This window comes from Cyanistes caeruleus, chromosome 3, assembly GCF_971803275.1.
Source record: "Cyanistes caeruleus chromosome 3, bCyaCae1.hap1.1, whole genome shotgun sequence".
NCBI lineage: Eukaryota > Metazoa > Chordata > Aves > Passeriformes > Paridae > Cyanistes > Cyanistes caeruleus.
Window position 1 is genome coordinate 45,165,756 of NC_141703.1, and position 15,507 is coordinate 45,181,262.

General features: G+C 33.3%; 1 long non-coding RNA gene across 2 annotated transcripts; it reads left to right on the forward strand.

Moving 5' to 3' along the window:
* Positions 1-47: 47 nt before the first annotated feature.
* Positions 48-8,832, forward strand: LOC147654123 (uncharacterized). Of its 2 annotated transcripts, XR_015284497.1 has the most exons (5): positions 104-581; positions 2,553-2,653; positions 7,052-7,088; positions 7,462-7,495; positions 8,648-8,832. It is a non-coding gene; the product is annotated as an uncharacterized LOC147654123 (long non-coding RNA). The 2 variants fall into 2 exon arrangements; XR_015284496.1 differs by lacking the exon at positions 8,648-8,832 and having other exon boundaries at positions 48-581; positions 7,052-7,540.
* The last annotated feature ends 6,675 nt before the right edge of the window (positions 8,833-15,507 follow it).

Here is a 15,507-nt window from a genome sequence, read left to right on the forward strand (position 1 = left end):
ATCAAGGTGGATCTGCTGCTGATCAAGGCTGAGACCATCAGCCTCATGCATAACACATTTGTGAGAAGGGCACAAAGAAACCCACCTGTGGGGTAGCAGTAATAGGAGAGATGTGAGAATATGTAAGAAGCAGTCCAGTATGCATCAAGGTTAGTAGATAAGGAAGGGGACAAAGTACTCCAGGTGCCAGAGCAGAGATTCCCCTGCAGCTCATGGAGGTACTTGGAAGACCAGATATCCACCTAGACCCCATGAAAGATCCCATGATGGAGCAGACAAAGTACCCAAAAGAGACTGTTACACATGGGAAGTCCACTCTAGAGCTGAAAATCTGACCCTGTGAGTGAACTGTGCCAGAGCAATCTGTTCCTGAAGGACTGAAACCTGTAAGGGATTCACGCTGGGGCAATTTATGAAGAACTACAACCTGTTGAAACATTACATTGGAGAAGTTAATGGAAGACTGTCTCCCATGAGAGGGAGCCCATGGTGGAGCCTTAAAGAGTGTGAGGAGTCCCCATCTGGAAGAAGAAGGACTGATAGAGTCAATGTGTGATGAATTGATCACAGCCTCAATTCAGGTACATCACTGTTGTGGGGGGCAGGTAGAGAAAATTGGGAGTAAAGGTGAGAACAGGGAGAAGGGAGGATTGGAGGAAAGGAGTTTTTAAGATTTTTTTTTTTTACTTCCCATTACCCTACATTATTAATTACATTGAAGTCGAGTCTGTTTGCCCATGATGACAATTGGTGAGTGATTTCTCCCTGTCTTTGTTTCAATTGATGAGGCTTTTGCTATATGCTTTATCTTCCCTGTCCCTTTGCAAAGGAGAGTGATGCCACCTCTGGAGGGTACCCAGCTTCCTGCCAAGGTCAACCCAGCTGAGTCCACATATCTCCTCTCAGGACCATAAAGTACTCATATTAGAAACTATTTTTTTCCCCAGTAAACAATCAGTTCTCAATGCTATATAGACTGCTTTAATTTTAAAAGTTAGATAGTTTATATTTTTCTCTTTTCAGCTGCATTGAATTTTCTTTACTGATATTTTTAATGCTGTATTAATTGATCAATGACTTGATCAAACTATTAAGCCTGTTTGGCTTATATTGGAAAAAATAATATTTGAGTTATTATTCAAATGTTTTTTGCCAAAAGCCTAATGTTTATATTTGTTATGCAGGGTAAAGACACACCTTTTTTTTCTTAATAAAACCATTCACATGATAGTAAAAAGTGGCAAAATCTCAAATGACACAATAATTTCACCAGCTTTAGGTAGCTTGTGGAGGATCTCTGGTTTTTGGCTTTGGGTCTCCTTTGTATTGCAGACAAACTTCTGGACTTCTGCCTATCTTTGTTCTTCGGTGAACTTTCAATTTATGCTGTCCTTAGACATTTTCTACCACAGCTGCAATAATGATGCCTCTCCTAAAAGAATTTCATTAGTACCTGTTTGTCTTCTCAGAATATAAATCAAGAGAGAGATGAAAAAACATCTTATTTCATCATTTCATACCTATCATTTTTCTTTTTTTTTTTTTTAATAAGTACTAATAATGTATGGTACAGATACAACAAATTCAAAACAGTATTATTAACTCTACTTTCATCAATAGAAGAAGTAACTTTGAGACAAATTAAATGCATATAAAGGAAATCGATAAATGGCTGTCAGATGTTGTCTATGATTAGACCACGTAATCATGTAAGATAAGGCATAGAAAGTTATGTTTTAAAAATGTTTCAAAAATTTAAAAATGTTTCAAATTTAAAAATAGTTCTTGTAAAAATATTTGGAAGAAATTGAAAATAGGGGTGACTGACTGAATTCTTCAAAATATTTTTGTAGTAATAGCAGAAAGAAAACAATAGTTGAGCAAATATTGAATTAAAAAAAATAAAAGGATTTTCATTTGAATTACAACTGTATGAGCCACTAATAAAACAGGATTAGAAAGGGTGGAATATATGAGAAAATGGGAAGGACAAAATGAAAGAAGGATTTGCATTATGTCCACTTAACTGTTACAGAATATTTGAAGTTATATGGAAAGAAAATGCTTGCTAAACTAGAAATGTTCCAGTAACTTTAAAAAATAAAGTGTGATGAATCAAATACTCAATAGACTCTCAATAACAAAAAGCAATAGAAAGACAAAGTAGAATTTGAGCAGTAAAAAAAGAAAAAACATATTTTTAATCACAGCTACGAGTGTGTGATTAAATTCTGTTATTCAAGATAATAAAAATATCTGCTTTTGAAACACATTTTGATGGTAAGTTAAGAAGAGAATATTTCAGCATTCCGTGTTTCTTCAGCAAGGATGCTTCAGTAGTTATTTATATCCTAGAGACAAAAATAAATATGTATTAAGTAATAATATATACATTAAAAACATTTTTTTGAAGCAAGTTTTCAGAATGCATATGTTAAGTCAACAAATGGAATATTTTGGAGGGGCCATGTCACACAAAGTTACCTGGCAGGGCTTCCTGTGACACCATGCAGTATAATTTTACTGACATGATTAAATTTCCAATTCCTAAGCGTATAAAGTAAGCAGGTCTGAACCTACATTGGAAGCAACTGCAGCACAAACAAACAGAAGAAGTTGAGTAACTCAGGAGCTAATTTGACCTCTACTCAAGGTATGTACAAAATAGCTGCACCAATACTGACATTTCCAGTGCCTCTATGACCAAAATGCCTTTTATATCAACAGCTCAGCCCAGGTTTCCACAGAAAACCTGATGCATTTATTTCCAGGGTACAGTCCTCTTCTAACTGACATTACAGGCAAGAATTTCATTGCTTTAATGAGACCAAAATCAGGTTTCTGCTTTCTGTCATGATTCTTCATAAAGACTTTATTTTTTTCTAATAAATATTAAAGGAACTAGTTTTGTGATATTAACTGTTGCAGTATATCGTACCATGAATTTTAGTAATTAGCTAACTTTTAGTAGAAAATTTGCTCAAATTAAATTACAATTTAAAATACAGCTTTAAAGGTATGAAAAAGAATAAACGCTTTTAAAACATGTTCTGAAAAATGCGAACAATTAATTTTTCCAGAGTTAAAAATCATTTGCTATGTGAAGCATTCAGCATTCCTTTTCAAATTCTTTATGGGAATATTTTCCTTTAGAAACAGTGGAAGATCTACCCTTTTACATCTCTGTGTTTGGAATAGGAACTTTTGGTTTTATCCATTAGATATCCAGTGTGAAATAGTTTATCAGGCTCTTTTTAAATGTGTCTTCCTAAATGGAAGTTTCACTCCTGGAAGGAATTCAGTGTGCCTAGTTAGACTCATGTATTATATCAGGAGGAATCTTGTTTTTGGGGAGGCTCCAGTTCTCTTTCCATTGACTAAAGGTAGACTTCAATAACTTCTTCTGAAAATCCATCAGATTTCTGAAGGCCTTGAATGAGGTAAAAAGGATCTACCCTTTAGTACACAATAAAACTTACTAATTTTTCTATTAGTCACTTCAGTTAGTATCATATTTAATACAATATACTGAGATAGATAATCCAAGATGCTGCAATTATAGAAACAGAGGTTTACTCTGGGTAATGCTGAGGATGCAATATGCAATAGCAATGAATGAACCCCAAAAGGCAAAGCCTTGTAAGAACTCTTTCAAAATTTGCAAAATAGTTAGGAAGCAGAATATGACAGCACTGGCAGGACTGTATATTTTGGAGACCAGACATTCTGTCAAAAATTGGTTTTTTTCCTGGTGCATTTGCTTTTTGTAGGTAATATTTTCTACTGTAGGTAATAATACTACTTTGATTTAAAAAATATTTGAACTTTTTCCCCAGTTTTGTGAAAATTTCGGTTTGATTAATTTTTCAGTAATCCAAATTACTTTATTCATCCTTAATAGTTAGAGAATGAGATGAATAATCAGCTAGTCATCTTCAAAAGATGAAGAACAGATTGCCCACTGTTCTTTGGCATTGGGAACATTGCATGTCGTGCAAAGCCTTGCTAGCATCTGCTTAAAAATATGAGCATGGGTGTCTAATGAATTGAACTATGCTTGAATCAGCCCCTTTCAATGAGTAAATGAGCACTTTGGACACAGTATGGAAAGAGTTGTAGTTTTCTTTTAAGACCTTTTTTGTCGTGTTATTGCTAGCTGCTAGTTTAAAAAAGGAGTAGTTAAGCTAGGAAAATTAATGAATCCTTAAAACTTTCTCTTTTCAAGTAGGAAGCATGTGATTACCTTCATAAAAGAAAAATTTGATATTGTAAGACTTTTATTCTTTTTATATATAATAAAATAATAACTGTTATTATATTTTCTTATTTTATTCCATTCATCTAAATATGAACAATGGTTTTGGTTTTGTTTAATAATAATATTTTTAATATTTTAATAATAATACATAAATAATTTTATTTTAATATTTTAATAATAATAATAAAGTGGAAGAGGTTAGGTGTCTTCTGTTTATTATTTTGTCTGAATATTTTCCTCCTCACAATTTATATTTTTTTTGACCTGTGTATTCCATTTACAGCCAATCATCATAGAGTAGGTTTTATAAAGTAGAGCAATATATTGTATTCTAAGACCTCATTCTGCCACCATATCATCAGAGAAAGATTCCTCATCCTTTGATGACACCTAGTAGAATTGAGGACTTAATATAGTTATGACTATAGAAAAAGATGAAGTACCTCCATCTCTTGCTACTTAAAAAATGAATCAATGGGATTGACTTCACTATCAAAGGCTTTACAATATCTGAGTAGGAACTGAAGTGACTCAGAAAATATGATCTATTATAGCTTTTGAAATTCTGTGAGAGTTGATGTTAGGAAGATTTTTACCTGGTAAAATTTCATTAAGAAGTATAAAACCTTGAATAAATAAAACCAAAGGTATGAAAATTTCTTCTCTGCTTAAATGAATGATTTGTGTGGGGATGATTTTCCCTCACCCTCCAAAAGCAAAGGAAGGTTTTCGCTCAGAGTGGTGTAGACCCTATGGACCTTTCAAAGCAAGACTTTATCATTTGAAATTACTGTTCCACCCAGTTATGAATATAAATTCCAATTGTTTTGCTGATGGATAGTGAAAGGAGTCAGTTTGCTCCTCTTAGAGGAAGGACAGACAGTGTTTGACTTACTCTTCTGTTTTTTCTGGCAATACTTCTAGTTTACTTAAAGTTATCAATAATCAGTTTATACAGTCCCCTGATAGAAATGTGTATATGTTTCAACAGAAAATACAGATATGTTTTTATACACAATAACAATAAACATTTTACCCCTGCAAATGTTATGAATTACCTGTTTCTGAACATTTTCTTAGTAGCCTGAACCATTGCCTGAAAGGTGGCCTGTCTTCCAAAGCCACCAAGTGATTTTTTCAGGATATTATGTTGTAACTTATTCCTGTACATTCTAAATGGAATTTTATCTATTAAAATTAATTCTGTACACTGAAGAGTTGTTTAAGTGTTAAGGCTCTAAACAGATGGAGTCATGAAATTTGGGTAGACTAGCAAGTCCCCAGGCCTAATCTTCTTCATCTTAAAAAAAGGAACAGAACTTCAAATTAATTCTGAAAAAGGATACAAGAAATATAATCCACAGTATTACAGCACAAATAAATTACTAGCCTAATTGAAAAGTAAATTTTTTTGCCCTGCTTCCTTTTGGCTCAGCTGTGTTGGTTTTGGAAAGAAGCTGTCAAACTGCATGAAGCCCTTGTGCATACAGATGGCTGTGTTTCCTTATAGGCACAAACAGCTGCAGCCATGCTTTGCAATCATATCAGCACTTTCCAATAATTATCTTTTCAATGAACTCTGATTATTCTCAGTTCTTCACACTAGAAAGCCCTGGAGGTTTATTTTTTATTCATTCTGTAGAATTCATGTGAAGTTCAAAGTTTGCTCATGCATGGCACACATACTTACACAGAAATTGTGAATAGGCACAGTAACAGAGCAAGGTTACTGCTGAACACGAGAAATTTTCAGAACCCATATAGCTGACTGCCCAGCAAACACTGACATTATAATATTTAGCTAAAAAAATATATATTTTTTCCTTTAGAAATAGAATAAATTACAGTATAGAAACAAATTCTGAGTGATGAAGACTTATGGCAGGCTTTTCTGATCAGGAGTCCAAAATTAAACTTCTGAAGTCCTTACACTTTTCATTAAATATGCCTGAGTAATTTACTCAATATACAAAGATTAGCACCATGATATGCTTGTCACCAATGAGAGTCATAAGAAGGTGGATGTCAGACAAAGAAAGGGTTCAAGATGTCAATTATTCTGCTTAAAGAAATGGAAAAAAATAATTTAGACAACTATATAGCAAGTGACATTCCTGTTATTTAGAGTATTTGTTTTAATGGTGTTTCTTGATATTTTAGCTGTATGTATCTCAGCAAATTATCATGTTTTTGAAAATGATGGTATATTAGCTATGATGGCTACAGATGTTTTTAGCTAGTCAGCATTCAGTTTGTATCCTCTGTTGTTGTTAAAGCTTGTATATTTAAACTATGAGGAGAAGTTAACCTTATGTGCAAAACTTCATGTTGTTTTGGTAAGTGGTGACAGGAACAATTTCACTTTTGAAAAATTAATAGAAAAGATGAAAAGAATTAGCTCTCACAGAGCTATGGGAAAACATTCTGTGTTATGCATTTTATTATCCTTATGCTTAAATTAACTCCTTTCTTCTTTCATCTGGGTTGATGTGTCATAATCATGATACCAATGAAGCAATAGAGATTGCTGTGCTTATGCCATAAATCTGATATCCAGAAAATGTGGTTATCAAGACCCCTGACTTAGATTTCAGGATTTGGTAAAAGGAGTGCTGATGTTTAAACAAGTCTGTTATGTATTCTGTAAAATTTTATAATTAAATAAGTATCCAGTTGAATATGATGAGAGAATAAACTTATTCTCTGGAAGAAATAAAAAAAGTTGCTATGAAGTTCAAGTTCTATTGTCTCCCCATGGTGTAATAAGTAAAAATAATTTTTTTTTCCCATCAGGTAGAAGATTTTGATGACAGAAATCTTCAAGAGTAAAGTACAGAGTATCTTTTCATACGTCATCACCATTAATAACTTTAATAATCTTAACATTTCTGTCCATGAAGTTTGGTCAAGACAATAATGTTCTGAATCTGGAATGGTTTTATTGCTTATAACACTTATAAAGGAACTATGTTTAAACTCAAATTATTAACTTACATATAAATAATTTTTTAATTCAAGAGTCTTAAAAGAGAACCATGTAAAAATTTCTCCTATAGTGGAATATAGCTGCATTATTACTGGTCGAAAAGCAGATATTTTAGATATTGGAATGCTTTAAGAAAAAAAAAATCTAATATTCTCTGCAGTATTTTGTACAAATTAAATTAAAAAATATTCCTTCATATTTCTTTCCCATTCTCCAGTCCAGACTGGGACTTAGCCTCCTCTCCTTGCTAAGTGAGTGCCATGAATAATGTCATAAATACATTAATTGAGATGTTATTTTCTTCAAGATTCTCATGCATTGACCCTTTCTGTCCTCTTCATTTCCGCTACTCAAAGCTATAATCAAATCTACAGAAAAAAAAACCAAACAAACAAAAAACACAAAACAAAAACAAAACCATTGTTCATATTTAGATGAAGAAGTAGCTACCACTACTCACACTTTCAAACATACAAAATATGTCTCATGTCCCTCATGCCGGTATGGGTTAGAGTGCCGAGCATTTGGACACCAGGATTTACATACACGACCATCTGGACAATCCACAAACCTGAACTTTGTCATTCTCATGCAATTGATAAGAAGTAGACACCTAGAGAAGACAATATCTGCGTACCACCAAAGTTTGCCGAATTAAAAATACACAATAACACATGTAAATATACATGCATGTGTGGGCATCTGATTGGTGTATTTTCTCTGAGTATGGAAAATCCAGGGTTATTTGGCCAGTTGTTTCTGAGCACAGCTTGATTAACACAGCTGCCTTACTTGAGTCAGATAAATTTCATTAAAAGAACGTTTTTATAGCAGATATTTAAGATCCTGTGGTTTAAATCTGCAAGTGTATACCACTGAAATGATTTCTTAACAAAATATCTATGCAGTTCCGCATTGCTATTTTTGGTTAAAACTAAAATCCAGTGAAATGTTCATGGAACACTGACTTATCTAGGAAAAGAAAAAAAAATCATTAGCACAGTTTCTAATCTAGAGTGTACATGAAAAGTCTGATTTTTGACACAAGAATGCAGATTTTTTACTGAACTGAACATAAATTTTTAGTAGAATAAAATTCTCTGATTCTTAGGTCTAACATTTCTTTTTTGACCTTTTGTTTCTGAGAGAAGCCTACAATCTGATTCAAAGTTGGACCAACATATGTTTTATTATTTTTTTAAAACAATCTAATTCAAAGTTGGACCAACATATGTTTTATTACTTTTAAAAAAAGTGGTGAAAATGGTTATATAGAAGACAGTGTCAGAAGAATGAAAGAAAGCAAATGAAAGTCTAAACAAGGAAATGCATAATTAGTTCCAAGAATGTTTCAGGTTTCCTTCAGATGTTTAGATGTTATTCAATCTTTCCTCCACCCCCAGGCACAATGACAGCAAGACTGGGCTTCAAACAACATCACAGAAGGAGGCATTAGTAGGTTTCACTCGTTCATATCCTGCACTCAGAATGAGAATTTGTCCCTAGGATGAACCTTCACCATGAAATAGAGTGTCTTCTATATTTAATTCTAGAAGTGAGTAAAAATAAAATTTTTTAAAATGTTAAAGATTTGAACTTCAGGACATTATTTTTCCACAGCATAACTTAACAAAAATTTCTGTCAGCTTTATGCAAAAGCAAAAAATTCTGCATATGAGCATTCCCATCTGCCATTTTTCCTGTAAAAATGTCTTTTATAAGAAGTTTTTATTTCAGATTGCATTTATGGGCAAGGAATAAAACAGTGTGCCAGCAGTGACACTCCAAGTAACAGTGTTCACAGGCATGTTAAAAGCACAAACACAGGACAGGTTGGGTTTTGTTTTGTTTTGTTTTTTTACAAGGTACAGCTGATGGCTCCAAAGAAATATATTCTGTACCCTTGCAAGACATTTTCTGGCATGTTTTAGACACAAATTATATATGAGTAGTTACAAACACTTTGCTTTCTATAAACTCAGTATTTGCTATCCTCAGACAATTCATTATTTATAGTTAAACTGTAAACATTTCCTCAAAAATGACAACTACATGTGTTTCCTAGAAATAACTGCTCAAAAATGTAAGCAAAAGGGAAAAAAAACAACAAAAAAGAAAAAGTAAAAAGCAAAATAAAGTGTTGTGAGGGGGAAAAGGGGGGGAAAAAAACAGCTATTTTTTTTAATTCCACAAAGAAATTAGTAAGACAGATGGAGACAACATTTAAGACAGTCAGTAATGAAACACACAGTTGTAGAGATTATGTATATCATAGATCATATCAAGAGTGGAAAGGCTGAAAGTTGAAATACAAATTATGTTCCAAATAACTGGTTGTAATTCAACAGATAAAATGCACAGTACACAAATTTCCTAAAATTTATGGAAGAGCTTTTTGTAGGTGTATGTTTTATTCTGCTGCTTGTCTTCATACCTATGAAGTTACATAAAACCATGGTCTTTCCCAAACTTATTGTGCACTGAATTGGAAAATATATAATAATAAATGTATCTTTTTCCAATATATGTTTTTTCCTTATTTTAAATGTGCATTGCTATGTTGACATAAATGAAGAATAAAGTTTCATGGAGTATAGAAAGCTATTTCATCAGTTTTTGCACAAAGTACAAGAAAAAAAATTACTGTTTATTTTTCCTATGAAAAAGAGACAAACTCATAATATCATACAATTTTGTAAAAACTTTGGTGTGTTAAGGAAATAGCAGTAAGGCATTCAGAGAAAACATATACCAGGTATTCCAATCCTAGGAGTGACCTAGAGATGGAGAGGTGCTGAAGGACAATTTTTTACCTTAAATAAATCTTTGAAATGTTAAAGCAAGTAATTTTTCTATTTTGACCACAACTACTGGAATACTAAGCAATGAAATATTGGGTGCTGAAAAATCTAGAATACCTAAATGCTGAGCACTGTGTTTGCTAATATTGCTTTCACCATCACTCTCCCTCCCTTACAGTTTAGGGCATGCTCATGTGTATCTGAACTCCATCCAGATTTGGAGTCAGCAGGTGTATGAGGTTCTCCCAGGTTCTCCTCAGATACCATAGATATTATAATAAGCAGTGGTTATGAATAATTTCCCCACTTTATTACCTTTCATCTTCAGTGTAGAACTTACACTATCCTAACAGAATCAAAATGTAAGCTCACAAATCATAATGAGTTTCTTATGTTCTCTAAAAACGTTCATCAGTATACATCTGAAATGTAAAACAGTCATGACTTCTTGTCTTGCTAATTTCTTTATTCTCTGTTAAAACATATTTATATATTCAATTTTCCCACTTATGCTTCAGACAAAAAAATTACACAAAAAAGGACATTCTGAAAGGGTTCACTAGCAGATTATATCAATAGCAAATGTCTACCATACCTAGAAACTTCCTCACAAATATTGTCTGAGAATGATTAACAAGTGAGGCTAAAGCCACATAGCAGCAGACTTCTAAAAGTAGTCTGGAAATCTCTGAGTATATACTTTTAAAAATTTAGGCACTCACATTGGACGAATAAATTCAGGAAGATTTTGGCACATAGGGACGATTTAACTTCCTGTGACGTGTTTGCAGAATCAGTATTTCAGGAAAGTATTGCAGAAACAGAAAGAAATTTTCTTTAGTCTTGCCTCATTGACTTATTAAGCCAAGACCAGAGGTAGCTAAAAAAAGAAAAAAAAAAAATCTGCCAGATATATGTTCCAAATATTGTTTGAAGTCTAGAGGCCTTTCACAAAATGTAAAGACACAGCTGAATGGGAATTCATGAGCATCTTTTTTCTATAAGAAAATTTTTTTACACCAAAAAAAGAAAAATCTATATGAAGCCAAGGTCTATGTATTTTACCTTAAACAAATATTCACTACCTGTATTTATAATTTTCAGGATCAAAATATTTTAGGTTTCTGTATGACTTTTGCATAAATAATTTCAATCATAACAAACATGTGAAATGATATATTTAAAATTTGCTTTTAGGAAGGCTCTGGTGTCACATGAAAGAATTACAATTATGATCACCTAGTCTATGTAACCGGTTTAGTATTAAAGAACAGTATTCGTATAAATTTCATATAAATAAGGATACAACATGTTTGTCTGTTCTAATATAAACTGAGGCTAGTAGACAAAGCCATCACGAATCAAGGTCACATCTACATATTATTTTTGTACTTATAATTGATATAATCAACATGACAGTGAGTGCCATTATAGCATCTTTTTTTCAAAAAGCAAAGAAACAGTGCCTATAAGGAAGAAACTTTGTGTTTTCAGGGCAAAGTAAAGATATGACTTTGCATGATTCAGTAAGTAGGGCAATAATTTCCAAAAGGCTAACTGTAGCTTGAAAAGAAATAAAAGAAGAATAAACACCCTTACTGATGGGATGTCAACCCATGACTACAAGAAAATAGACATACAACACAAGTATTGTTTCTAATAGTAAAAAATACTTTCATTTCTAAGACAGAAATCGGATGATTTTGAGTAATTTGAAAATATATTTATGTAAATTAATCATTTGTGGCAGAGAAATTAAATGATTTTTCAAGATTCATCCATAAACAAAATGGCACATCCTCCCTGGATCAAAACTAGAAAAATGTTGTTGTTGTTGTTGTTGTTAAGTGATCAATAAACATGATTAAAGTGTGGATTAAAAACATAATAAACATGAAACATGTTTATTACACAACATATTAAAATGTTAATTAAAAACACAAACATGATTAAAAGATAATTAAGGCTTTGGTCTTAAGACACACAAATAGAAAAATGTTGGCAGGGATTTCTTTTAATTACTAAATAGAAAACTGAGTGAGCTTCTGGATTATGAGCAACTGGATATCTATCAGGTAAATCCTTTTACTCATACTTAATATTTAAGTGTATTGCAATGAAATTGTTTGATCTTTGATGTGTAAACCCTCTTTAACTGATAATATAACTCTTGATTGTGACAGAATTTTTATTTTTCAAACCATGAGGTAATATATATTAAAAACAAATAAGGACTTGAAAACTATTCTAAATAGTTTATTTATATATATTTATATATATATATATAAATATATTATTATTATTATTATTATTATTATTATTATTATTATTATTATTATTATTATTATTATATATATATATATCCTCAGGATATATAAAGCATAGAAGTATATGTGAAATACCACCAAAAGGAATATAATTTTAAAGTTGTAGGAATGCAAAGTCTTTTTTTTTTAAGATGCAAATGTTTATTATTTTTATTTTAAAGGATTTTGATAAGTACTTCTGGTATTACAATTTATTTTCTACATGAAATAATATTATTAAATTTAAAGTTAATAGCATAAAAAATAATAATGCCAGTGAAATTTTTAAAGATATGCAATACTTCTATAGATTTACTAATGTGTTAACATACATGCTAAATTTGCATTCCTATAATTAGAATATGTGCCATATATGTTGAACTTTGGTAACTAGCATTTATTAGAGTTTGTTGAAACAAGAGTGTCAGAAATTGCATAAAACAAATAGTATAAAAAAAAAACCCAAAACTTAATATCAATAAATATATACTCCAAAATAAGAGACTTCATATTTTGACTTAAGGTACTCATGATCTGATTTATTCACAGCCCAGAAAAAGACTTTTTTACCTGTGCCATATAAACAGCAATAAATAACAATATAAATTTAAAAGAAGCCTAGATATTATTTGTTTGTGTGACTGCCTATTGAAGTTGGAGATTCATTAGGTAAATGTGAAGCTGCAGAATATCATAATTGATGAATGATTTCTTATTTCTTGTTAAAAGCTTATTAGTATTTTAAATCTATTTCTTTTAATTACTCATTAGAATTATATTAAAGAATGAACTTCATCCATTCTTAAACCATGGAAAATGAGTTTTTGTATGATAAAATACGCTGGTTTTGGCTAGGGTGGAATTAATGTCTTTCACAATAGCTGCTGTGGAGCTGTAGTTTGGTTTTTTGGCTGAAAACATTGTTGGTAACAGAGGGATGTTTTCCTTATTGCTGAGCAGCACTTACACAGAGTCAAGGCCTTTTCTTCTTCTCACATCATTGCTCCAGTCCAGAGTTTGGGGGCTACACAAGATGCTGAGTGTCAACACAGCCAGGACAGCTGCCCCCAACTGGCCCAAGGGATTCCCTACCATATAGTGTCACGCCCAGCATATAAAGGTGGAGGAAGAAAAAGGAATGAGGGAATGTTTGTAGTGATGGTGTTTGTCTTACCAAGTTATGTTATGTGCAGTGGAGCTGTGCTTTCCTGGAGATGACTGAACATGACTGCCCATGAGAAATGGGGAATGAACTTGTTTTATATTGCTTGCATGTTTACCTTCTGCTTATCTATTAAGATAAAGTCTTTATCTCAGCCCCCGAGTTTTCTCACTTTTACTGATAATCCCCCCTGTCCCATCATGATGGTGTGAGCGAGCAGCTACATGGGGCTTGGTTCCCAACCAGGGTTAAACCACAACACAAACAGACAAACTGCAAAAAGGTGCTCCATAATAAGTAGATGGTCATTGTAATTCAGTTAGGGATTAAATGCCTTAGAATAAGATCCATAAATAGCAATATACTGAGGGAGCTGTCTGATGTAGTTTAAGAATGAGATTACCAAGAGGGAAAATGGTTTGAAGATTTAACATATACACTATTAGACAAGTCATGTCCTCCAAGGCATTTTCAGGAGAGGCCATTGCACCCTTTCATATAGTCAGTTGAAAATGGAAATGCTAAGGATGTGTCTTAAACTACTTTTCACTCAGAGGAAATGACAACAATCTGTCAGCAAGAGAATATCTCCATCTGCTCACAGATTTATGAACAGTTACACATAGCATGACATGTAGTATGGCCAATCACTGCAACTGAAGAGATAAACTCTTAATTCCTCAACTTCTCATAAAATATTCTAAAATAGAGGTAGACCTTGCATGATATATAAAGAATTTAACTAAAATTGAAATGTACCAGCAACGAAAATGTGTTACAAAATACCAATGTTTTCATAGTGACGTATGAATTGAAAAGATGCTCCTGTTAACAGAAAAACAGCTTAAATTATTTGCAAAGTTTTATTCTAATTCATCCTTTATCTAATTTAATTTATAATCCATCATATGCTGCTCTTATGGAATGTCCAAAATATCACATCAACCCTGCTGTTTGTGAGGGGCTTGGTCTGCAAACATTCAGTCCTTAAGAAATAATGTCATACTTTGATAAAGAAAAACAGCCCATCATTTGAGCTTGGGAATGATTCTTCTTCTAATGTGAACTGGACCTCCTGTGGTGAGGGGTGCTGCCCTAGGACCCAGGTTTCTCCCTGTTCTACTTAATCCCCTAATCTGTCCATCAGTGAGGTTGAGCACATGTTGCTATGTGCACTACTTATCCACACCTGCAAACATATTCCCATGCCTGGTCATACAGATTGGAGCCAACTCTCATGAGCACAGACAGCACCTACAGCCTCACCTGCTTCCCTCTCTGTCTCAGCAGGATAAAAGTTCACCACTGAGAATATGTACATGTATGTACTCCAGAAGCTGGCCTCACAGTGTTCCCAGGTGTTCCCCCTTGATGGTAACTTGCCATATAATTTCCCAAGGCATCAGCCCCCTGCCATCACAGGCTGTCTCACCCTCACACCACTACTCTCCTGGTCCCAAATCCATCTTGTCCCCTCCCCCAACCCCATGCTGTTACTCTTTGAGGTTCATAGGTGTTCCCATTGTCAGAGCTGGGCCTTAAGGATCTACGCTCTTTCTCACTCCCAGGTATTTTTGCCCACTAGCCTGGCTTGATCTCCCTCGATCAGTGGCCACAGACTAGCTCACAGATCTGAATTCATTCCCCATGCACATACATTCATAGAGAGTACAGAGCTCCATGCCAGAAAATAGTCAAGGTGGAGTTGAATTAAGAGACATGACTACAGCAGGCGCTGGGCATGGCCAAACAAGCAAGCTTTTCAGCATCTTTTACAATGCAAATGGACCATTGTTTTTTCCTCATCCCTCTGTTTCCCTATACTTGGTCCCCCACAATTCACCCAAAGTTCTTTTTTTCCACCTTTGGTATCTCCTTTAAGTATTCCATAGTTAGTTCTGCATAATCTCCAAATGCTTTTTTCCCTAAATCCAGCAACATATCTCATAACCCTTCCCATTATTCTGAAAGGCAGCAAGGTGCTCTGGAGAGAT